The 27,050-nt window shown below is 42.0% G+C and overlaps 1 protein-coding gene across 2 annotated transcripts in view; it reads right to left on the reverse strand.

Moving 5' to 3' along the window:
• Positions 1 to 27,050, reverse strand: part of FYN (FYN proto-oncogene, Src family tyrosine kinase) — a 210,251-nt gene that overhangs the window by 158,867 nt on the left and 24,334 nt on the right. For both annotated transcript variants that reach the window (XM_025382436.1, XM_025382437.1), the window contains exon 2: positions 23,417 to 23,457. The gene's annotated coding sequence lies outside the window, so the exon portion shown is untranslated. The remainder of the gene's footprint in view (positions 1 to 23,416; positions 23,458 to 27,050) is intronic.

Consider the following 27,050-nt stretch of genomic DNA (forward strand, 5'->3'; position numbering starts at 1 on the left):
GAGGGCCAAGATCTAAGGGATAAAAACCATCCCCTCTTACTTTTAAAATATCCAATATTTGAACTAATAAGGACTCTCTCTGCTTTCCCTTAAGATTCTATACACTCACAGGCTCTGCTGGTCAACATTTAATCCAAGCTCTTGTATCATGCTAATATAACGGACCTCAGCTAACTGTTACAAGTGTTAAAATATGTGTCTGGGTGGGAAGCCCAAATTAACTGGTCATTTTGAAAAGGAAGCCATGAGGAAGGAAAAAACATTCTCACAGAATATATATAAACACTCAAATTGACCTTCAGTTTATCAAATTTCCTGAGGAAAGAAGTTCCCATTTGTAGCTGACGTATATTGTAACAACACACCCAACCATTTCATTAGAATGCTATTTTTAATCAGTTCGGCATACATTACGCCTCAGGAACTGAAAGCAAGGAGTACATAAAGTCATCGGCTGTGGGTATAGAATACTCAGAAGTCAAATAACATTTCAAACTGGGTAAATAGTTTAAAAAGCATAGCAGCTCTACAAAGGAAAAGTATCAACTGCTCTTCCGTGGGTGCATGGTCTTTAAAAAATCCCCACTGCAAACTTTGGAAAGTTGAAAAACATCTTTTGCAAGATGTGAAGAATGCATTTGGTAATGACTCACTTGTGATAACATCATTGGGTGGGCCACTGCCACAGAATCTATCCTAAGCTCTTTTCACTCTGTGCTGGTCTCTTCACAGTTTATTAAGGGGCAACTTGGATGATGGTAAATATTAGTGCCTCTACTTTCAAATAATTTTCCTCTCGAGGTAACTAATACATTCTCAGGCATGTGGAAAAAGAACTCATGCAAAAGCTCTCTGTACACTCGACTTAACCTTCTCCTGAAATATAGGAGAAAGCTTTGACGCCATCATGGATGAGAACAGAACTCTATACTGCATCTTGTTAACATCAGGTGATGTTGTTGCCCATGACTCTGTACCCTTGTCTATAGTACATTTCTCCCTCTTGCCTTGTTTTCAGGTCACATATACTTCTGCTCTAACTTACCTTTCATTGCTCGCTCTGTCTCAACTATTTTGCTTTACCTTCCCCCAGTCATTACTCTGAATTTCACTCTGTATTTCCTTAGGTTTGGGTTTAGCTATTTTTCTTCTCTGGTCTCTTAGGCCTTCTTTCATTTTCAGACCCTTTCCCCTCCACTACTCACTATTAAAGTGAACAACTAGCTTTCAGCCAAGGTGTTACCAGGTAGCCACAAAATGAGGTCTTGCACACTTTTACTCCTAAGGTTATCTGAATCAAGTTCACAAACTGAACCAATGCATTTGTCAGAAAGAATCTTTATTCTGGGGATGAAGGAATCGTTTAAAGTTTTCAGTACTTCTGAAAACTCCGCTGAGCTCCCATCTCTGAGCATTGCAGGCATTGTCTCAGATGGCCAGGCCTAACATGAGCACCTGCTGGGTGTAAAACCTGCTAAAAGACTGACAGAGTCAGAAAGCCATTGCCTCTGATGCATAGGAATGGTGGTCCACAGGCCTTGCTGGGATCTTTCTGGACTGCGGGCAGGGAGGCCTAGACAGCTCTCCATGGTCCCGAACAAAACAAACATTCCACTGCACAAGCCTTTTGGGGGAGGTATCCTCTTTTCCATGTAGCTACTGTACTTTCAAGATCTTAGCTGAAAACCAATTTAATTGCCTTAATATGAACACCAGACGGCAAGTTTCATTAATTTGGCAACTGAAATAACATAGATCCTCTGGGATTTATATTCTATAGAGGGTAGTAATGTAGCAGACAGAGCACAGTTTTGATAACTATACAGACCTGGGCTCAAATCCTAGCATTTTCTCTATCACATGACACCAGGCAAGTTACTAAGCTTCTCTGACTGTGGTTTTTTCATCAGTAGAATGAAGATCTCAATGCCTACCACACAGGATTTCTGTGAGGATTAAATTATATAAGGTAAGATAGAAGAATGCCTAGTGCAGCGCAGAGACACACGATTGTGTGAGGGAATGGAAGTTAGTAACACACGTTCCCAGGATTACTCTTCCCAGCTGCTCATGTGGACTCTGGTTTTGCCTTCCTGGTTCTTCCCTTTGCCCTGACCTGTTTGGGGGAGTTTTGTGATGCAGAATCAGGAGGAAAGGTGGGAGAGCAGGTGGGCCACAGTTAGGAAAGGCTTGGGGGCTCATTTGTAAGGGCTGTAAAGAGTGAGGAAAGCTGGAGGGAGAAAGATGGACTTACATACATATTGCTGTAATCCTATATCCCTCTATGGTATTGAGAAAGACAAGTCAAGTTGTGCTATTCTGAAATTATTGTCACTAGATTGTATGTCTTTGACTCATATCATTCTGACACTGGATTGGGTGGGTCTGGATACATAAGAGTTAGAGTGAGTATTCTATCATTTTATTACTATTTAAGTATACAACCATGGGAGCAGAAGTGGTAGACAAGCAAGAGAGAAGGCGAAGAGAAAACAACTGAGCTGCCAATCTCATTGAAAAAGGAATGCAGGGAGAAGTGAAGAGGCCAGAGGACTGCCAAGTTCCATTACCCATCCCTGATTCACTGGGATTTCTGTGAGTTGCTAGCATTTCGGGGTTTCAGTTTTCTCCCTTGTGAAATGGCAGGGTGGGAGAGCTATAGCATTATGGCATACTACTTGGCCTTTTCAGAGCTGGTGTGGAGGTGTGTTAGCATCTGGGCCTGACTTCTGACTTCTACTGTTCCTTAAGAAGAAAGTGTATGTGTATGTGTGTGTGCTTCTATATATGTATATGTGTGTATTTATGCACACACACAAATTCTGGAGCAACCCCTGCACACACCACTAAATCATTTAAAAAGAAAGCCTTCAAAAGGGTAATCCATTTAACCCTTCTATATTCAAACAAGAATATGCCTGAATCCAAAAACATGAATAGATTTCGCTTCCTAAAAAATCTCCAAAGGAGAGATTTACAGCCCCCATCCCCTTAATGATGGACTTGATCTAGTAAGTCTTATAATGGAAAAGTTCCTCTTTGTCACATTTTTAAAATTGCACTTCTGTCTGCATTTCCAATTCTCCTTACCACATTATTTTGGTTTTGCATAGGACATATCCCCTTCTAACAATGGCAGAATTTACTTACATATTAATACTTACTGCTTACTGTCTCATCTCTTTTCTCCCCACTAAAATAAGTGACCTTGTTCACCAATTTAGACCATGTACCTAAAACAGTGCCTACCTCATACCAGGGACTCAATAAAAATTTGTAATTAGAAGTTGACTTTTTGTTCTGTTTCTTTGATAAAATCACAAACCTACAGAGCTGGAACGGACCTTAGAAAGGGACCTTTAGAGATGAAAAAATTGAGGCCCTGCGAGGGGAAGCTGCTTGTCTGAAATTTTGCACAGAATTTCCTGAGCCCTTATCAGAGCTCTTTCCAGCTCATCTCAGTGCTTCCACGCAGAACTGTGGTCCTGAAGACAGGGCAAGAGTCAGCCAATGAGAGAGGCTGAATCTGACCTCATTTAGAGCCAGAGAGTCAGAGAGAAGAAGCTGTAACATTTATTTACGGAAAAGTAAAGTCTCCTAATAATAATAGTCTACGGATCAGTAGCAGCTTTCATCTAAGGATCTCAGAGAGCTTATGAAATTCTCATCCCACAATGTGAGGTATCATTATCTGTTCTCGGTGAAGTAAGTTAAGAAGCTGAGTGTTCTATGATCTTATTGCAGGCTGGTTCAAAGCCTCTTTGGGGCTCTGTGTCCTCTCCACAGTTTTTCTCATCCTTAATACCAAGCTGCAACAGCTACAGGAACCTCCCAGTTTATTTTCTTCCAGATGTCCCTAAAACCATTCCGGCTCATGCCCATTTTTAAGCCAGTGTGTACAGGAACAACACTGGGCATTTGAAGTGTTCAATCATGTAATGCCCCCTTCAGGGTCACCAGTAGCTCAGGCTTCCTGAGCTGGTCCTGGAGAAAAGTTGACCACAGTGACACTGGAGGTACACAACAGCTTTTTGGGGGTAAAGAGAATTTTTTTTCTTTCCTCAGTTTACTGCCTGTGCCCCCACACACCCTTTCCATCAACTTGGTTGCAATTTTTACCCACCCACACAATTACAGTGTTCACAATTATTCCTTAGCTATTTAAGAACCACCTTAAAGACCAATTAGATTGAGCCAACACAACAAGCCCTGCAGAGGAGCCCATTTAGATTTTGACTAAGGGTACTCTTCTTGGGGGAGATAGGGGAAACGGTGGATTCTGAAATCGGACACTTATCATAAAGCTTTCCCCAGGCCCTTAACTGCACAGAGGCAGGCAGGCTTGCCCTCCTTACTCTCTTGACCAGTAAAGATACTGTCCAATCAGTTCAGTCCTAAACAACCTCAGCACCACAATGGCCGCTTCACTCCATGTCAAGCTGACGGTGTTGTTCTGGAGTAGCGGAGGAACCCTGGTTCCAGTTGGCTGTGCACCCTGCGAGCTTCCTCCTCTTCTGCAGCTCCTGGGACCGCACTGCTGACCTTGTCCTTGGGCCGGAAACTTAATGGCCAAATTCCCCAGCCAGCATCCTGAGGTTCCTGACCCCTTGGAACAAGCAGAAATTGCTTACTGAGCTCAGGATTCCCCAAAGCGTTTTCTGAAAAACCCATGCTCTGTGGGATACCCAAAGGTGTAATGTGGAAAAAGAACTTTGTGATCAAACAAGTTTATGAACTGAGTATAAAAATATGTTAAACAACAGTAGTTCCTTAAAAAATTAAAAATAAAATTACCATAGGATCCAGCAATTCTACTTCTGGGTATCTAGTTGAAGAACTGAAAATGGGGTCTCCAAAAGATACTTGTACATCCACGTTCACAGCAACACTATTTACAATAGCCAAAAGGCAGAAGCAACCCACGTGTCCGTTGATGGATGAATGCAAACAAAATATGGTCTACACATACAATGGAATATTATTCAACTTAAAAAGGAAAGAAATTTCGACACATGCTACAACACAGATTAACCTGGAGAATATTATGCTAAATGAAATCAGGCAGTTGTAGGACAAATTCTATATGATCCACTTACGGGAGGTACCTAGAGGAGTCGAATTTATACAGACAAAAAGTAGAATGCTGGTTGCCAGGGGCTAGGGGAACGGCAAAATTGAGAGTTGTTATTTAAGGGGTATGGATTTTAAGTTTTCCAAGATGTAGTCATGACTGGTTGCACAGCAATGTGAATATACTTAACACAACTGAATTGTACACTTGAAAATGGTTAATATGGTAAATTTTAGTGGCATGTGTTTTACCACAATTACAAAAACAACACATTAAACAGTCTTTGGAGTAGGACTTCTCAGAGCCTTTAAATGTTAATGTGCACAGGGAGTCCCCAAGAGGGGGATATAACAAGCAGCTCTTCCCAGCTTATCTGGCCACACAATCCATTTTCCACAGAGCATCTCCTGGGACCAATGTGCTTCAGAACACACTTTATGAAATGAGCTACTAAATGGAAAACTGTTAGAAAATATGAAATCCTATTTTTTACATTTACATAGAGGCAGGCAAGATTCCACAGCCTGAAGTCAGATTTTCAAAACAGTCTTAACTCACCATCATCCTCTCATAGAACAAGTACTACTCTCCCCGGGCCTCCGATTTCTCACCTGATGTGTGGGAAAAATACCTGCTCAGCCTATCTCACCGGTTTGCAGTAAAATCTAATTAGAAACATATGTAAAAGAACCTGAAAAGTACCAAGGGCTACTGAAAATGTACGATAATAGTAAGTATGTACTAATGCTTACTAAGGTGCAGCAGACAAGGAAGAGAGCCAAGGTCTCTCACAGCAGGAGCTCAGATTGTTGAGCACAGAACAGACACCAATCAGCACAGAAATGAAAGAAAGGAAAAGAACCATAGACTGAGCACTTCCAGTAGAGCAAAAACAGGGAGATTGGGAGATGGAAGTCAGAAAACAGGCTGAGAAGCTGATTTTACCGCTGTCTGACCTTAGACACGTCATTTAGCTTCCCTGACTTGTGGCTTGTTCAGCTATCGGATGATGTAGTTGGAGGAGATAATCTCAAAGGTCACTTCCAGCTCCATTAAGTCTATGAAATATTGCAATAGACATGCCACGGATACATGCATGATTCCTTCATCAGACGCTTAAGGGCCTACCCTGTGCCTGGCTTAGTGCTATGATGTGGAGAACAGATCACTGTCTCCATGCCCCTTGTTGAGTAAAGCAGGAGCCACCGGCCTCCAGACCAGCTGGCCTCAGAAGATGAGGCTGCTCACATGGGGATGTCAGGGACTCATTTCCTTTGTAGTATTCTGGTCCTCCACCCCCATAATTTTTAAAAAGGTGTTTCTAAAGTATCTTTATTGAACCACTGACACAATGGAGCCAGACTGATGGTATGGAAAAGTTGCTAGGTGAACAGAAGTGCAGGCCTCCACAGAAAAAAGGCTGCCAACTCGTGGGGACCCACCTTCCTGCAGAGCCCAGTGACTTAAAACACAGAAAATGTGAGATGCCCAACGATGGCTCGTTGACAGACTAATGATCTTAGAGGGACAGAATGTCAGTAGTACAGGAAGATGGGGTAAGAGTGGTTTGAGACAGACATGCAAGGAACCTGGAAAAATAGTTTCTGGCAGAAATGGGAGTAGGAGAGCCAGCCCCCACAGTGAAGAAATTGGCAATTTAAAATTTGCTGTGTCCAGTGACAGAGAACCACTGAAGGTGGCCAAGGAGATGGGAGCAAGGTAAAGTGTATGCCTGCGTGTGGCCGACCACATACAAGGGAAGACTGAGTTAGAAAGTGTGGTAGCACAGTGCTGGGAGAGAGAGTCCAGCGGCAAGGTGACTGGGAGAGTTTAAAGGACAGATGTTTAAGGCTTGCACTGTGGTGGTGTGGACAAATAACAGAAGGGACAAAAGTGGTAGCTCCACTGAAAGAACACGGAATAAAAAGTTATCAATATACTAGATGCATGGAGTTAAGAAAGCATGCTTGTTCTAAGGGAGCTGTCCATAAATTCTTTGGGAGATAGGGCAGAGGGAGAAGGTTATGACAACCTTTAATATTAGTAACTGGGGAAATAAGGGGATGGGCTGGAAATCAACGGTAGTGGAAAAGGGATCTCTGTTTCTGTCACATTTAGACAGAATTGTTAAAATGAAGATATTGAGTAAAAACGTCCTATGGAGAAAAGGTATATATAAAGATGGATTTGTAGACATTGTAGACATGGGCATGGGAGAGATTAGGCAAGGGGGTGGGAAGTGCAAAACAGAAGGGGGGCTATTTGTATAATCCACATTAAGGTAAAAGATTCATATCTTTAGGTCCTTGAATAGGCACGCAGAGGTCTCAAGACTTCCTGAAATATCATTCTGTATCTGTGTGCGTATGCATGTACAGGTTTCCAGTGGGGAAGATTTCTAGCTTTCAGCTGATCCTCAAAAGGCCCCCAAAGAGTGATTTCATTGGCATTAAGATCCTCAACACTTGATGGAAAGTTTCTCTCCTATCTGCTTGATAAATGTGCCATGTTAGAGCACTTTAAGAATAATGCACTACATCTGTATTCATCAACAAATTTAAGAACCAAAGATTATTACTATTCTATCACCTTGTTAAAAGTAAGGTACAAAATTTGGTATAATAATCCAAAGACTCCGACTGACATTGGCAAACATACTTAACTCAAATATTTTACATGTAAAATGTTAAAAGCATATTTTAAAACCTTGCAAGTATAGGTTCCTTGCAAAAAGTTTAATACGTATAGTATTTATTTAGCACAAGGGTACCTGGATCTGCAATATTCACAAATCTGTAATATTCAAGGACCCTGCCAAAAATAGTTGTTGAAGCTACTTTTAACAGTCATGACCTTCCCCTCAAAAGGATGTTATCAAGTAGACTGTGCAGTAATGACTATAAATATGTGACATGCTTATGTCACTATAAATAAATGTTGCACATTCTCACAACCCATTTAATTACTGTTCACCTAAAGCTACGCAATTAACAAAACTGTCTGAATTCTGAAAATGAGGAAAGCCCTCCTGTCTCTATTAGGTAGTTTTACTATCCTAACAATAGACTTAATGAAGCCTTTTAAAAGAAGGACAATTACATTAAAATGATTGGGGCATGTAAAAAATCATTATATAGATCCTCCTGGTGTCTGATAGATTAAATGTCTCATCACACCCTGGAGAGAGGTAGGAAGAAAGAATAAACAATAATACAACTGTCTGAGTGAATATCTTATGCCTGAGATTTAATCTGGCCCCCATCTGTCACTCAGGACTATACACTACACCCAAAGTTTGAGGAAAACATGCTTGGTAAATTATCAGGTAAATTATGAAATGGCCCTAGGAGTGCTGCTTGTTGAATATCAATTGACATTATAATCCATATGTTAATGATGGTAAACAACAATTATGCAAGTCTATATAACTTTTTCCCTCGGAAAAATGATAAGGGATACAAAACCAAAGTATAGTTCCTGGGGAGTTTCCTGGGACTGTTAGCATCCATCACATGCAAATGCTTCCAGGGATAGCGCCGATGGACTGGTTTGTGTTCAATTCATTCCTAGATATTTCATATTTTTCTGTTATTACTGCACACAGGATTGTTTCCTTCACTTGATTTTCCAGCTATTAGCTGGTAATATACAGAAATGCAATTGACTTGTCTATTGACCTTCAATCCTGTGACTTTATTAAATTTACTTTTTAGTACCTTCTAGTAGTTGTTTTATACATTCCTTAGGATTCCTCTACATAAACTGTCATATTGCCTATGAATAAAGACAGCTTTATTTCATCCTATCCAATCTTCACATTCCACATATGATTTGGTATACCGCTTTCTTTTTCTATTTAACAACCTTAAACATTTGTCCAACTTATTTAGCAATTTTGATCATCATCATTTTAACTAATATGTAATAGTCCATTTAATAGATGTATCACAGTTTACATAATTAAATCTCAAATGGGGGACATTGAGGTTTTTTCCCATTTTTTTTGGCCAAACACAAAATTTCCAAATTATTTCCAGAATACCATGCTGCCTTCTCAGATATGTACTGTCACCATCAAAAGTTTCAAACAGACAATACTAGTCAATATATAATAAAAAACTCTGATAGAAATATTTTGAAAATGCCACCATCACTAATCTTTCTGGCCTGGAATCAAGTAAATCTGATGAATGCTATTACTGAAGGGTGACCCAGAAATAACAAGGTAAAAAAAGCTGCACTTCTGAGACTCCAAAAGCACTCCAAAAGAGAACAAGTGCTTTTAATGGTTTAATGCTCTACTTTCAGTTTCATAGGAATGCTAACAAAGTAAGTTAGCCTTACTAAAATCTAGACTTGAAAGAAGGGAAATTTTTTAAAAAACAAAACAAATCCCACCAGTTTTACATATCAGAGTGGTTAGAACTTACAAATGAAGCCAATATGCTTACCGGGGACTATTCCTATTTCACAGTTAATCTGCTATTTAAAATATTATGGACCCATTTTTCTCAGGTCAAGTGAATGAGCAACCACAGGGAAGCTCTGAGTTCTCATCAAAGAAACCTACAAAGTAAAAGAGACAGCAACGTCAAATCCGGTGTAAGTTTACTGACTTTATAAGACACAAAGCATGGCTGTCAGAAAAATCACTTGTGTTTTGGGGAAAGTAATCTCCAAAATATTTGTGTGCCTCTGCATAGATATCAGTTTTAAAAGCTTTATTAGGATCCATGCCACTATCAGTTCGATGTAGGAACGGCACATTTACATGCTTGGCAGCATTTACTACTCAGAGCACTGGAGATTATTGCTGATTAGAGAAAACTGAGTGAAAAGTAGAGAAACAGGTGTTTCCATACCCGTAGATAACAAGATGGAATCTACTCCCTGATGACAATGTGACTCACGGTCCACGCAAACTAACCTTTTACCCTTTCCAATGGCCATTTAAAATCTACACCTTTCTCTTCATTTCCCCAGTTCTAACCCTACATATTAATAAGGAGTTGCACTTCATCAGGATCTAATGACATCCTTCCTTTTCCTCTCCAATGTTTAGTTAATCCTACATTTCATTTCTTTCCTTCGTACTTCCCTTTGCCTTAAAAGTTAATGTTTCTTTGTGGGAATGTCAAGTGGTACAACCACGTTGGAAAACAATTTGCTATTATTCAGCAAAGTGGATGATGCACACAATCCAAGACCCAGAAATTCTTCCCTTAGGCACCCATCCTAGAAAAACTGCAGCAGGATGCACATTCAAGAATGTTCATAGCAGCATTGGTTAAAATAGCAAAACTAGAAATGTCCCAATTGTCTCTGAGAGAAGAGATAAAGTGGTCTTCCACTTATACAATGAGCGGACCAGACAGCAGTGGAGATAAATAAATTTTATGCGTGATGCTTCATGCATCAATAGGAATGAATCTTAAAAATGTTGGATGAATCTTAACAAATGTTGATGGAAATAAGCAAATGGTAGAAGAAGACCATTTATATAGTCCTAAGGTAAATAAAAGTTAGCAATAAATTGTTTAGGGAAACAAACTTACAGAGAAAAGCAAGGAAATGATAAACACAAAATTTAGAATAGTGGTTCCATTGAAGGAGAAGGGTGTGGAGAGAATGAACTCACAAGGGCTTCCAAGCTGCAGGATGAGTAAGAGGGTTGTTTATTTCTCTCTCTCACACACACAATGTAAATGTGTGAGTGGGTGTGGATACACATACACATATCTATTCCTTTGTATGCCTCATATTAAAAAAAATTCTCATGTTACCCTGAGCCCTGGGCCCACCTTCCTCAGTGCCTCCTCCCCAGTATTTTGACCCTCTGTAGGGCCTTGGGCGTGGACTCATCTTAGGTGGAGCACTTGCTCCTTCTGCCTCCCAGCTCCAATCAAACAGAAGACTCAACATGACAACCTTCGTTCTCTACAAGGACTCATCTGCATTTATCCGGGCTACCACTGATGGGAAGGTAAAACCCAGCAGGGATGTGCAGAAGGTGGTGCCAACCTTGCTGCAAGGGAATCTGCAAGGAGTGACCATTTCTAATCTGTCTGCCCAGAGTGCAGATGCCTTTTGCTGAGTTGTACCCAGGAGCTGCAGGTGGCAGTGCTGGCCTAGGTCTCCCACCCACAAGCCAATCCCAGGGTTGCCTCCTGTTCACAGAAGTTTATCAGTTGTATTACTGCTGCCCCAATTACTACTGAGTGGTACCTCACTACTACTGACTTCCCCAAACCACCCCTTCTTCCTTCCTCATTCCCATAGAATAATTCCAGACCTACCCATCTCTCAGGCACCCAGACTCCCAACCTTGGCATAATTCTCCACCATCCCCTATCCCCATTTTAAGAGTAAACTCAGTTTATTTTTCTGCTTTGCCCACAGTTAGGAGTTCCTGGTCTTGGTACTATGGCCTGAATTTAGACAAAAACAGGAATTTTTATTGGATTTATTCTATTTCAGGAATGTTTATTCTAAAAGCTTTTCTTATTTCCTATTCAAATTTTAAAATTGGTAAGTTAATTCAAAGGCAAATGAATTGGCCGGGTGCGGTGGCTCAAGCCTGTAATCCCAGCACTTTGGGAGGCCGAGGTGGGCGGATCACGAGGTCAGGAGATCGAGATCATCCTGGCTAACACAGTGAAACCCCGTCTCTTCTAAAAAATACAAAAATCTAGCAGGGCGAGGTGGCGGGCGCCTGTAGTCCCAGCTACTTGGGAGGCTGAGGCAGGAGAATGGCGTAAACCTGGGAGGCGGAGCTTGCAGTGAGCTGAGATCCGGCCACTGCACTCCAGCCCGGGTGACAGAGTGAGACTCCGTCTCAAACAGAAAAGAAAAAAAAAAAAAAAAAAAGGCAAGTGAATTCAGCTGTTCATTTCAATTTTTCTCCCCTTTTTAGTAGATTACTTGTAAAAACCTGAGAAACTGTAACTACTGTCCTAAAGATCTGAGTCTAGGTAATTTGATTTTTCTTCAGAAATGTTTCACACCATCTGCATTGTAACATGAAAACAAAATAGCAAATATCCGTTTTCACTTTAATGATCCTATTTTCATTTGCTCACTGAAGACATACTAAAGTGAAGGATTAGGAATAATGCTCAAAATCCTAAGGAAATTGAACACTTGAACAAAGGATTCTTAGCAAAGCAATTTTACTTCTGCGCATGGGGTGCCTCCTTGGCCAGTCACCATGAGAACACACCTGAACAAGGCGGCACAAGAGCCTTTATTCCTGAAGCAAGTCCTGCCCCTGTATCCTTTCCCCATTGGCTGGGGTCAGGTTGTACAATCTAAACTAAGCCCAGTTGGCTAAACATTTGATTTTTTTTTAGATAAGGTGGGCATGTAAAAGAAAGTGGAGAGGAAGGGGAAGGGGTGTCCGTAATGAGCTAGGAAGTTAGTCCTCCTTCCAAATAAGGAAAGGAATGTGAGCTGGTACTGATAACGCCTGGTACTGTGGCATGCCTGGGCATCTAACAAAGGCAAAAAGGCAAAAAGGAGAAAAAGGAGAAAAGGCGAGGGTGGGGTACTATGAATTAAAGAATAAAAGATGGATCAGATTATTTGAAGAGAAACCTCATTACATCCCACAGGATGAATGTGAAAAACAAAAACAAGAAAAGTAAGGACAGGTTTCTGCAGGTGGTGGCATACTGTAAAGCAAAGCGGCTCCACGAGGAGCAAGACACCATGGTACAGTTACAGGGCTGGGCTGAGTGGATACCCTCAATGCAGGAGTCTGAGTTCAGCAAGAAACAGAGAAACTGAAAGACAAGTCTGAAATGCCAGGCGCGTGAAGGTGATTCCAAAGTGACAGGTGACAAGAACTGGACTCAGGGACCTGGTTGTGAGGAAAGAGAAAACACGGTAGGCCTTCAGAGAAAGGCATCTGAGGTGGCCAATTCCTCCAATGCGGGTGAAGAATGCTCTCAGTGATCACAGGAGATGGCGGTACGACGGAAAATATGAAAACCTGTCATTCACTATCTTGAATCTCAGCTGAGATGCGGAGTGATACTCATGGGGTAAACATCCAGTGAATTATGGTTGCCTAAAATTTACATGCAAATCGGCCTCAGATATTCACTGATTTGGGCTTTAGCCCCCAAAAGAAAAATTTTTAAGTTATATTTCCAACAACAACAAAAAAACAAATGCTAGGCTGTGTGCAGTGGTTCATGCCTGTAATCTCAGATCTTTCGAAGGCTAACGTGGGAGGATGAATTGAGCCCAGGAGTTCAAGATCAGCCTGGGCAACATAGGGAGACACTATTTCTACAAAAATAATAAAAAATATTAGCCAGGTGCTGTGACATGCACCTGTAGTCCCAGCTACTCAGGAGGCTGAGGTGGGAGGATCGCCCAGGAGGTTGAGGCTGCCGTGAGCCATGACTGTGTCACTGCACTCCAGCCTGGTTGACAAAGTGAGACTGTGTCTCAAAAAACAAACAAAGAAACAAACAAAAACAACAAATGCTTTTTTCTGAATGAACACATTTTGCTCTGTTGGTTCTGAAACAAGCCAAGAACATTATATAGTATTTGTTGTTATATATTAAACAGTATCATCTAGAAAACATAGAAGTCTAATTATATTTTCTTCTTGGCCACTGTAAAAATGGAATACTGTAAAGACATATGATTGGTTAGTTAGCCAATATTTATTAATACCAAATATAAGAAAACAGAATAAATATTATGGTAACTGTCAAAAGTTTTTTGTCCTACCAGTTCATGGGCCATATATTTAAAAAAAACACTCCTGACATTTTACCAGTGAGGCCTTCCCATACCTAACACCTCTGTGGTCACCATAACGACTTCTAAACTTCACAAGTGGGTTTTATAAGTTACTTTATTTTCAACACCTGAGGGCTGTTCAAACTTTTTCCCATTATCAAATTTACTTTATTTGCCATAAGCGGCACTTTGATGTACATCAAACTCTCTTGTAAAAGAAAAAAAAAATGTTTTTTCCCTCATCTGGTAACAGTAGAATGGGGAAAGTGGCAGGTACTCCAGCTTTTTTTTTTTTTTTAATTACATTTCCCCCACTCCTACTCTTTAGAATATTCTAAAGATGGACAAAATCCTCCCCCCACACAAAGGTTTTGTCTTCAGTTACCATAGCATTATGTATGTTGACACACAGCAACAGAAAAAATAATATGGACAGGAGCCTTCCCTCTTGCCATTCTTCTACCCTGTGTATGAATCCACTCTACATCAAAGTTGGGAATTAGTCCATCCTTGTCCAGTACTGACCAAAGAAAGGGGGCACAACAAGTATAAGTTGGTAAATGATGATGATTTTCTCCCCTCACTGGCATCTCTTCATCTAACTCCTGTTGGGGATTTCACGGCACTTTGTGCCTCCACTTCAGACACTCTTCGCAGTTGCACCTTACTCTTGATGACTGTCAGCTTCTCCTGTGGCCTAGCTCTTTGGTGAGACGGTCAGGACTTCCTCAAGCCCCTGAGGTCCTCATACTCTTCACCACATGATGCTGCCTCATGTTCCACCCTGAAACCGTCTCACTTTCTCATGGCAGCCTTATTTGGAGGGACTATGCAAATGCATAAATTGTTGTTTTATCCCTTCTGTTATCACTGATCCACCCAGCATCTCACTTTCTTTCACTTTACACTCTGACTATATTCAGTAGTGACACATTTCACAACTTAATGAACACCCCTAGATCTTCCGAGAAGACACGATGTTCACCCAACAGTGGGAGCTGCTCTCTACATACCCACAAAGGAGGATCAGTCTTCAGTAGAGGTGAACCCTTAACCCTCATAACCCTAGTAAGATTAGTACTCCTCACCTGAATGCAACATTCCAGTCCCTCCTTTAAAAAAAAATCACCCATGGGCTATCATTTGGGTATGTTACAGGAAGTGGAACTCAAGATTTAAAGCTACTGACATCAATGAGGACATCCAGGCACCTCTCCACTCAAAGCAGTGACTAAGCACCCTACCAACTTTCCCTTCCCATGGTACTGCTCCATCTCAGGGCATTTTCACAAGACTATTAGAGTGATAGATCACAAATGCAGAACACCTTGATGTCAGCAAAGCACCTGATAGTCACTCAAAAACATATCTAAGCAAGATGGGAAACCCTGGGTCAAGTGATAATTCACTTTAGTGGCCTCAGTGACTGAATGACCATATCCAAAGGCACTAACATCATGGAAGAACAACACTGACCTGGAGAGAGGTCCTTGGAACAGGGCTTTGCACATTTGTCTCTGGTCAATGTTTTCATCAAGATGTGCTTATAGCAGTCACAAATAATTCACAACTGAAAGGAGATAGTTAATTGGAAGACAGAATAGAGATTTAAAAAGACTTAAATAGGCTAGAATGACAGCCACAACTGACCAAAAGAACACCATCTTCCTTTCCAAATTAACAGATAAAATCTTGCTTTCAATTGTAAATAATCTATTGTATGTGTGGATAGGATGGAGTTATCACTTGCCTCACGTTCAGTTGTTTACTCAACGGAAACAACTCATCCTGTTTACAAGTTCTGCCAGTGACCCTGTTCCCAGACTCTGGATGGGTAAGGCTTTCAGCCACAGACATTCAGAATCATATCAATTTTACAATTCTGACTTCAGACCAGGGCTTCCTTTTACTCTTGGCTCAAGCGTCTGTCTTGGGGCCTACCCCATTTCAGTAGTTGACTGTACAACTCATTCTTTTGGACTCAGCTCTTTGCATTAGCTTCTGAACTGAAGTCCCTGCACATCTGCATGCCTCTCACCTGGCTCCCTGACATGCCCGGCCACACATTTCTGCTGCCAAACATCTGTCCATCTGGACAGCCACCTATAGAAGAGTTTCCTCTGTACTATGTCTCACCAGATTATCCAAACTGCCTTCTGTTTACTCTGCTGCTGGTACCATTTCCATGAGCATGCCCCAGCTCATAGATCTGTTTGTTCTCTGGATCCCTATCTGGTCTATATTCTGGATCCCAAGCTATCCCATCCAGCTACTGACAGAAATCCAGATCTTCTGTGTACCATGGGGAACAGAGATGAGTTTAAAGCAATTCATACTTAAGAAGTCCTAAGGATTTTTATCACACATATGCTCAATGCAAGCTGAAGATATGATAAAGTGACTCAATGAGAGATGTAATATTGGTCTGCATCAGTATAGCCTGTACTGATGCAGAAAATGTGCATCTAAGGAGACCTGATAGTAACCCCTTACTCTACACTGGTCAAACCATCTTGTAAGTACTGTGTTCATGTACAAGTGCCATGTTTTCAAAAAGATGGTGATATAAAGGGAATATATCCAGGAGGAAGTGACCAGAATGATGGAATTCCTGACACCAGCTAATGCAAGAAAGTTACATGAACTAGGGCTCTTGGCCTAGGAAAAAATGATTTTTCAGGGATTGGGTTTTCAGGTACTGAAGGGCTCTCAAATGAAAGATGACCTAGAGGCTTGTATCACAAGAGACAGCTTGGGGGTCTGCAGGAATAAAGCAGAAGAGGTGGGCTAGTGTAATAAGTGCTTGTCCCATCTCTGCTCCAGTCTTGGGTGACCCTCCATCTGTAGCCCCAGTTTCCCCCAAAGACTGAGAGGGTATGATTTCCAAGGCCTCTTTCCAGCTTTCAGAGCCCATAGTTCCTCTTCTTTACATAAACCTCAATCTGAGAAAGAAGACAGGCATGGCCTTGCCCGATCTGGGGACTGGGAGAAGAGACTAGTTCTTAGATCTTCCAAGTGACTCCTTCCAAGAAAATTAAACTGACTGACGTAATGAGTGAAACAAGGGGTTGCAAGGTTTATGTTTTGATAAATGAAAACTACAGAAATTCCCAAATTGAGGTATGTTAGGCGGAAAATGTCCCCCCAAAGGTATTTACTTCCTCATCCCTGTAACCTGCAAATATTACCTTATATGGCAAAGATGTGATAAAGTTAAGGATTTGAGAGGAAGAGCTTATTCTGGATTATGCAGCAGGCTCTAAAAGCCATCTCAGGTATCCTTACAAGAAGGCTGCAGAGGGAGACACACAGAGGAGAAGGCAATGTGAGGGCAGAGGCAAAGACTGGAGTGACGTAGCCACAAGTCAACGAACACCTGCAGCCACTAGAAGCTGGGAAGACAGGAAGCAGATTCTCTCCATCTCTGAAGGTATCATGGCCCTGCTGATACCTTGCTCTTGGAATTCCGGCCTCTTAAATTGTGGGGAATAAATCTCTGTTGTTTTTAGCCATCAAGTTTGTGGTAATTTGTGACAGCAGGCACAGCAAGCTAATAAAGAAGGTTTTCTGCTTAAATTAAATTTTGTTGTGGGCTAAAAGTGGGCAGTAATAACCTTTAAAGGAAAAGCTTAAATTTTTATGTATTTTTACGGCCTGTACAACACCAGTCTTAGAAAACTGCTGCTCTGCTCTTAAAAATATTTAGGGGCACTGACAAAAGCATCTTTTCGGCCATTCTTCACACATATTTTATTAATAATCTTTCCTTCACACGCAATTTCAGCAGATAATGAGTCTATGCAAGGCAGACAACCAAATGATTCCAACTTCTACACAGCAGGCCTGGCTGCAGTGAAACAAATTATGCAGTATCTCATGGCTACAGGAGAAAACCTCCGTGTAAAAACAAATGGTACAAAGTATGTAGGTGAGAGCTTGTCTTGTCTCTCCATTGTAACGTGGGCAGCATTTCTCCCCACTCTCTCCTGGCAACCTCCAGCCTTTGTCACAGGGAATGATGAATGCTACTCAGATGAAGAATATAAGAAAATGATCCCCAAGTCTGGGAACCAGCAGTGGAAAGAAAATGAGTGTCTCATGGGCTTCCCCGGCTCCCACTGCCTGCAGAATGCCACCCCTGGAAGTCATTTTCACGTTTTCACAGGGCGACTATCTTGCAGGGCCAGGTCAGGTTAAAGAGGTAATTCTCTTTTCAAGGTTTCCAATTGTTCCTTGATAAAAACACCACTACTACTTTTAAAACCACAAATAAGGGAGAAAGACCTTTTAAATTCAGTGAAGAGAAAATGAAAGATGGCTATAAAATTACCATTTAAATTACATGAGGCTGATAATGATGGCTTCAGGACAAGAGAGCATCCACACTGGAGGAGAAAGAGAAGGGGGCTTCAAGTCTGAGACATACTTTTGGATCTTGCTGCTTCCTAGATGTTAGTCCTTGGGCAATTCAGTCCCGTTCTGTTGAGCTTTATTTTCCTTACATACAACATGCGGCAACTGAATAAGATAACATGTGGCCTTAAACAGTGGTTGGCCTACCAGTGTTCATTAATGTGTAAAGAATGAACGAACTGTTCTATATCCAGGACTAAACAAGAAACCCTCAATTTTTCAACTCTTTCCTTGAATCACAATGAAAATACTGTTATCTGCAGTTGCTCTAGATCAGTTATCAATATCCTCCTAAATTCAGAATGTCTAGGAAGAGGGATTTTTTTTTTTTTTTTTTGGAAATTCCAATTGGCAAAGGGCATATTTTTTCTTCTTCGATAGCACCACTTAGTTTTACAATCCAGGGATTTACGTAAAAGAAAGCTGGTCAATTATTACGGACAATACATAACAACTATTTTTGGGCCAAGACTAACAATGATTGCCTTTGAGTCTAAAACAGAATTCTAAGCATGTCCCTTCCTCCTAAACACACACACACACACACACACACACACAGACACACAGACACACACCCCATGCATGCATTCCTGCTCTTTCTCTCCCTGCCCCCAAGTCAAAGCCATTTCCTTTTCCTGGTCCCCAGTCACCAGGAAAGTGGGTTGTGTCAAACATGACTCTTACTCAATTATACACTGAGACTGGGTCATTCCACTGCCCGATCACCAGCAGAATGGGTCAATCTGTGTGTGAGGCTGAGAACGGTAAATGAAGAATGTAAGCCGCTTTGGCCTCCTATAGTTTCTGAGGCTGGCAGCCTGCAGCGCATGTATCAGGGAGGGCCTGAGGAACATTTCCCGTCTGCACATGGGAGCTGCCCTGTCCAGTGTCCATGGGTTCAGAGGCACCAGACGCACCTGAGTCCTGCCCCTGCAACCCCCCCATGCCCACTCAGGAAGCAATGACTCCCACAGATAGCAGGGAGCTGTAGCTTATGCTGTTCTTCCCTTCCTCTTCTTCACTCTCTCCCTCACCTCCCTAAAGCAACCAGCACACGCATCGGGGCGGTACACCCCAAAGCCAATGTCCCCCTATTCACACTGGAGACACATCCTCATGTCACCCCAGCAACTAGCATTGCGAAGCCTTTGGATACCCCACATAAACACTGCTGGCCTCTGACCCCAGAAATCTTATTCTTCCCACAAAAGAAAAAACTTGTATGAATTAATTTTCCCACCTCTTAACCAGCTGCACAGAAATCATGTGGACGTGGCTTTAAAGCTGGATTCCTGATGCGGCCTCAGATTTCTAACCCTCGATTACTTAGAACTAGATTTTCCCCCTACAAGACAATTATCCCCACACCAAGAATCTAGGATTTTTTTTTATCATTTCTCTTGGGACTTATTAAAACCAAAGAAACACTGAAAAATGGAGCAACTTCCATGTACATTCTACATTAACAGACCAACACATTTCAAAGAATTCACTCACTCAGAGGAAAAAGAAAACAATTCTAAGGCAGGAGGTAATTTTTCTTTTTATTTTTCTTTTTGAATGACAATTTTTGTTTTGGAAGGCCTCTGTGTCTGTCAGATAGGCAGTAGTGTTTGCGGCCGTATCTGTGGCCTGAACGCAGCTGTCTAAACCCTGCAAACAGTTGGAATGACAGTATAGGAATTCTTGGTCTCACTGAAACTGCAGCAATGGCAGGGGCCTCTCTCATGGCAGGCACTGAAAACCCTTTAATCACACCAGACAAAGGCCATCCAGGATGCATGGAAACTAAACCTCTCTCCTCAGCCCTTTGAGAGTAGTTAAAGTAGGTATTATTTTAATCAAATCCTTTTAAATCACTAAATAGGATGATTCCATTTAATCAGCTTTTTACACAAAAAGCACGTTTTTGTTCTGATACAACTTGATTACATATTTTTCAATTTCTAAATGAGTATGGGTTTCACTTTTTAAAAATACACTTTATACATTTAAAGCAATGATATCTGGAAACCAAGCTCAGAACTGTAACCCTCAAGAATTCTAAAAGATTCTGTGGAAAAAATATATATATATTTGCTTTAATGTTTCCCTTGTGCACTACTGCTGCTCCCTCTTCTATCTTTAAACTCTCTTTGCTTGCCCAGATTAGTTCGATTTTAAGAATTATCTGTTCATTTGTCTGCTTGAAACTTTATACTTTTGGGGAGAAAGTCAAGGAATGATGGTCTTATCGCCACATAATGCTATTAACAAGCATGGTTTCCACTCATTCATGCCTGCTCAACTTTTTAAAGAGGGCCTACTATGGGTCAGGCACTAGGCTTGGCACAGATAAGGATTCTGAGCTGACAAAGCCTGCAGTTCCACAGTGAACACTGCTGTTAGACAGTCACTGCACAGATAACTACGCAACCACAATGATAGCTTTGAAGTGGCCATGGCGATAGAGGAACCCCATCCAGCCTGGGCCTTTAGGGGAGTGTCAAGGAAGAGCTCTCTAAAAAGTAACAAACACCGCTTTCTTAGAACTTACAAAACTTTTTAAAAAATAAGGCACACAAACATATTGTCTCAAATGTTATATAAACTCCAAAGTACGGTGGGGTATGGGAAGGGGAAAGCTCTGGGCCCAGACAGACCTGAGTAGAATCCTTACTATAACTACTGCACCTTGAGTCACTCATGGCTCCGTCACAGGACTGCTGTCACGGAAAAATGTAACACAGATGATATAAAGCACCCTGCAGAGCAGAAGTTCAATAAACCATAGATATTAATTAATACAGAATTTATGTTAACTTGTCTTTGAGCTTTAACATGTCAAAATAAAGCTATTTTTCCACTTCTGTCTTTATAAAAACGTTCAACTAAAAGAGGAAACTTAAAAATCCATGTGAAGAACAAACACTGTAACTTCGGCAATTTTTCTCCACTGGGGTTGGTCAACAGTTGTCATTTCCTTATACAATAGACGCACATCCTATATTAGATTCTTCTGGATAGGTAAACACAGACAAAAAGAAAAGGTGATAGATCTGTGTTCAACAGTGTTCTACCAGCAACAGAAAAAGGTTCTGAAAGTGGAACTTCTGGAATAGAGCTTTTAAAACAGAAAATTCCCCTAAGGCAATGATTGTTTTTCAGGTCATTAACTACTGAGGAGAGGGTGCAGGCAGAGCCCTTCAGAGGTACCTCAGGCTCACTCCGTTAGAGCAGCATTTCTACCCATTTAGCTTCTCTTACTCTGGGTTCCCTGTGCACTTACAGACACCCACACCACGGGATCAGTCACCCGTGTTCACTCTTTTGTTAGACACTCATTGCTCCTTCAGTCCCAGTCCATAACTGACCTTATCTGGCATTCTTTAGACTGGTGGCCAACAGCCCTTTTTCCATTTTAATTCAAGACCCAAGTCAGAAAACAACAAAAAAAAAATGTATTTAGTTTGTGTTTTTCAATTTAAAAGCGAGTAATTTTACTTGGTCCTGGGAAAGGGACCGCTTTACTGACAAGATAAATGAGACTTGGGGAGGAGAAATGATTTGCCTAAGGTCTAACAGCAAGTTAACAGCAGAAGTGAAGCAAAACTGAACACATTCCGTTCAGCGCCCCCACACCCCCACTAACTGAGCCCTGCTGTTCGCCCGGCATGGGGCCAGGACTGGGAACCCAGATGAATGGACTTCCCCCTCCTGTGGCTGCAGGATTCACTGCCTGAGTTGGACAAGGCAGGGCAAGTCCTGCAGTCTGGGGCAAACGCCAGGCATTTCTTTGGGCTCCCCGGCACAATACTGCCCAGAGGGGGCTCCTGGCACCCATAGGCTCTTGTGACCTGGCCTAGTCCAGAAGGGTCACAGTATACCGGCCTCCCTATGTAATACAATACATAGGGGACAGCCTTTGCCAATTCCTGGCTTCCATAGTCAAAACCTGAGTGCATGCGGATTCTAAAAAGGCTCCTTCTGCCTTGTCCTAACTAGAGCTGTGTTATTTCCCCAAGTTCCCCTGGTTTGTAAGAGCTGAAAAGCCCATGGCTAGCAGTAGATCACAGGCCATCCTGCAGAAGCTAGGTGCCTGCGTGGGGTCAAAGGTCAGGAGTTACTCACAATTGTTCTGGAACAATGTTTCAGATAGTATACTTCCCTAACTTAGAGACAAACGCCCTGCATTCAGAATGGCTCTAGTTCAGGAAGAAAAGCCTCTCTTGCACTCAAATCAAGATGAGAAATAACCCCAAGTCATTCTCAGATGATGAAGGGGCAGCCCCCAAGCGGCCAGGGAATTGAAGAACATAACCAGAACAGCTGAAAAGTTGTACCCAAGGCAATGTGGCTGGGCAGAGTAGTGGGGGCCGAAAAGGACACCTGGGAGGCTAGCAAGAACTGCGACGTCCAGCCTTTCAGTGGGGGAACTCAAGGCGCCTGGGAGACAGAGAGAAGTACAAACAGAGAAGGCTCAGCAAACGTTCAGAGAAATAATGCATTCACAGCTCCTTCTCACACCCCCTCCATCATGGAGTTTTTCTGGATAGCTCAGCCCTCAGTCAGAGATTCCAAGCCCCTTCTGCACAGCTCTCAGACTGTACCATAATTGCCTGAGTACTTGTCAGTCACATTCACTTTTGTCTAAACAGAGTCCAGCATGATGTCTAACACCCAGTAGGAACCAAAAAAATGTTACGTTAATGAAAGAATGACCTGCTACACAGTGGCTGCAATTCAAAGATAAGGCTCAGGCAGAGGTGAGCAGCAGCCATCTGAGAAAGGAGGAAAAACAACAATGAATGGACTGAAGACGACCTTCTTGACCAGCCTGAGCATAGGCGCTCCCCATTCCTCCCCAGCCCGAAGGCTCCTCAGCCATGGGACAGCTGTTCCATTCTATTTCTGGGGTGGGAGCCATAACTTATAGTCAAAACATATGTTCCCATAAATTACCAGAATTGAGTGTTACAACTAAGAGAAGGGAGAAAATAGTGGGTCCACTAAGGGAGGTAAGATTTTCTTTCTATTTCACATACCAGTTCCATCTCCAACTCGACCTCTGTCTTAGAAACCTATGGACTCAGAATTACAATCCCAAATTAAAAGTGGACTTCATCCTGGGTTCCAACAGGAAGCCCCTTATAATTCACAAGGCACATGCTCTCAGTGCAAAACTTGCCAACTTACTTTTTCCACGTCTAGATCAGCATTCTGCTTCTTCAAGAAAACTGCAGAAGAAGAAAAAAAAATAGTGAGACATCAAAAGAGAACCAAGTACTCTCTGCCTCCAAACCACCCACAAAGCACCACCATAGAATTTCCATTTGTTGCAGACAATCAATTTGCCCACAAATTTTTTAATCATTCACACAATTGTTGCTAAGTCACAGTTGCCACAAACACCTGTCTGAAACTGCAAAGACCTGGCCTTGTACCACCAAACGAAGCCAGCATGAGATTTTAACTTTCTAGAACTAGGAAAGATAAGGATGGAGGACTTGTGTCTACACACAGACACACACAGACACACACACACACACACACACACACACACACTTCACTTTTTCAGAGTCTCTACAAGTCGTCAATGGTTGGGGCACAATTAAAACTGAGTCTTCCAAGGTCTTACTCAATTTACCTCTTGGATTAAAACACCCCCGGCACCCAGCCCATACCTTCCCCCTTCCTACCTGACTGTGGGTGGGCCCCACTGTCAAAAAAGCCTTTTGGAGATGGCCCCTGGTTCCCAGCAGCTGGGGTTCCCCTCTGCAGGAGGTGTGCCCACCCAGCAGCCTGCATCAACCTGTCCATGGAACTCCAGCCCCAGGACTACCTTAGAACCTTGTGCCAAGCCCCTGGCAAGACTGAGTGCTGGTTCTGATGACACCCATGCACGCTTCACATTAATCTTTAAAGTGCCAGGAGCAGGACGGCAGCTTTCCAGTTTGTTCACATGCTGTGCCTACAACTGGCCAATATTATGGTACTTCATTTATTATCTGCGATTTTAGCTGTTTGAATAAAGCTGCAGTTTTAATAAAGTGTCTAAAGAGAACAATAAAGATAGTTGAATGGAATTACGTTTACAACAATATGTTAGGGCAGAGAGTTTTGAGTTAAGAAACATGAAAAAAAGGCAGAAACAATGTTTCCTATCTTAGTAGAGACTCTTAAGCTTTTCAATGTGACTCTTAGTATCTTTCTTCCTGATCCACGATTAAAAACACCCCCATCATAAATTACTATTCCTATCAAAATCATCTCCCCCTCACACACACACACACAAGAATTTTTGCACTATTTGTAAAGATGTATAATTAACAGTAATATCTTTGTTTTGTTTAGTCAAAGATGACTCAGAATGAAGGAAAGAAAAAATGACCACGAGGAAGAGAATTTGAAACTCATATATTGTTCTCTGCAGATGTGCATTCAAATCATGAACATCTCACTGGAGACGAGCAAGAGAACCACCATGGAGGTGAGAGAGAATGTGTGAATCAGCATGCCACTGCAGCTCACGCCTTAGCAACCCATATCATCCCACCTCTTCCTGGCTTCTGAGACACACTGTCCTGTCCTACAGAGAAACCACCAGGCAATACACGCCTTTTCTTTTGGCTAACCCGGTAAGGATCTAGACACTGCTGAGCTGTATAAAATGAGAATTATTTGTCCAGAAATTTTAACTTGCTTCCCTATAACCAGAAGAGAATAAATCAATACGATGAGAACTCTTCACAAAAGGGAACATATATAGAGTGGAACTCTGCCTGCCACTCTTGAACACTTCCGCAGAGGCTCAGAAAAGTTGTAGCTCTGATTTACAAGTCACAATAAGGAGATTTCTATTTACAAGGTGAAAGATTCTTTCATCAGCCTTAGAAAGACCACTTAGAAAATCATTACCATTTCTAATGTAGGGAAGAAACTTGAATACCCTTCTTTCAAACATACTGTGTAATTCCAACAACATAGGATGCCCAACTCACAACAGATTCTGAAAGAATGAGCCTTCACGCTACAGCACTTTAGCAACTAGTACCAATAGGAAAACGGAAAACCCATTTGAAGCTGCTGACTCACTACTGCATAAGGAGTGTTATCCATCCATACGTATATACGGCATCATCCAATTTCTTTTTCAGGCTTATGAAACAGATGGAGTTAACTAACAAAAACAATACATACACCCATCATTCCGCAGCCATAAACCAAAAGGAGGACACCACAGCTTTAACTCTGAGGACTCCAAGCAAGATACTGAAATATTTTTAGGCAGCAGCTCCACTGTTTCAAAGATGATAAGGATGGACGCAAAATAGAATTGCTATCTAGAATAAAGAGTGGCATTTGCTTTTCAAACCACGTATATCTTTCTTAAGGCTGTCTTTCTGAAAAGTTGAGAATAAGGAAATGTTTATTCACAAATGTTTAAGTGAAATAGAGATACTTTTTATTTCAAAGACTCATATTTTCTTAAAAATCATTTTTTAAAACTGACCAATTATCTTCCTAATTTATCTTTATTCTAAATCTGATTTTTTGAAGATGCAAGTTTTAGGTTTCCAAGACTAAGGGAAGATAGGCTTCTCCCACCCTACCCCCATCCCCCGTGTGTGTGTGCACGTGTGTATAGATACTATATTGATATGCATATGTAGTTATACAGATATTTTAAACAGTTGTCTATCCATTCAATTGTGGGCTTTGGGCATTAGGGCATTTTCCATGCTTTTATTCTTCTTGCTGAAGCACTGCTGATGTTTTGTTTGAGAAACATAACTGAAGTGACCCAGATAGCCCAGTGGAAAAGGCTGATCCATTAATGTTGCAAATGTGTGGTCAAATGTAGGAATGGAAACCAAAGGACAAGACCTTGACCAAAATGAACTACTTCCAACTGTCTAGATCAGACCAATCCTCCAACGTTGGGGGAACACACAGATAATAAACAAAATTGAGCAATCCTAAACCCTGAGCTCTCTCTTGATAAAGTCATCCCTCCAGCTCCCCGTCACCCCCCTGCACTGTTTCCAAATGCTCACAGACATCTCCCTATGAGCCTCACAAATGTTACTCAGGCGGAGTAACCAGTACACAGTCAAAGGACAGCGGGCTGCATGCTCAGAGAATGGCCAGAGGCCTGACAGTGCTGCAGAACAGAGGAGTGGCTAGGAGGATGGTGGCACGTTGGAGGGAGAAAGGTGGGAAGGAAGGCAGACACCAGACTGTGAGAGACAGTGTACAGTAGCTAAGAAGGTAGCCAGCAGTAGCACTGTACCACTGTGTTTTTAACCTGCCTCAATCCCAGGAAGGGGCCGAAAAAGAAAGGCAGCCCCAATATATTCCTGGCGCTGGGCTATGCCTTGTCATTCCAATCTCGCCAACCCTGCTGGGTAGCAACTTGCTCCTCATCAGCCTGCAGGGTCCAGATCAAAATCACCTTTCACTCTTGTTTTCCTTTGCCCAAACCCCCATGCAGGACTAGATTTCTTCTTCTCTGTGCTCCTATGGCACTTTGCACGGGGCCTGTTCACCGTTTCCCTGCTAGACTGTCAGCTTGCTGGTGACTGGGACTACACCAAGCATGGTACCTGCAACATACAGGGGCGTGTGCCATCTCTGGTGATGGCTGGAGGAAGGGTGAAGAGGGGAGGTGACAGAGGGAATTAAATCAGGCCCACCCTACTCCCCCCTGCAATACCAGGAGGTGTGCGTGTTGGGGTGGTGCTGGAGTACGTAAATCCAGAGTGTAAGCACACACCACACACAATGTATTCAAAACCAGAAGATGATCTTCCTCATTAAATTCAGTCCT

Source organism: Theropithecus gelada, chromosome 4, assembly GCF_003255815.1.
Source record: "Theropithecus gelada isolate Dixy chromosome 4, Tgel_1.0, whole genome shotgun sequence".
In the NCBI taxonomy this organism is placed as follows: domain Eukaryota; kingdom Metazoa; phylum Chordata; class Mammalia; order Primates; family Cercopithecidae; genus Theropithecus; species Theropithecus gelada.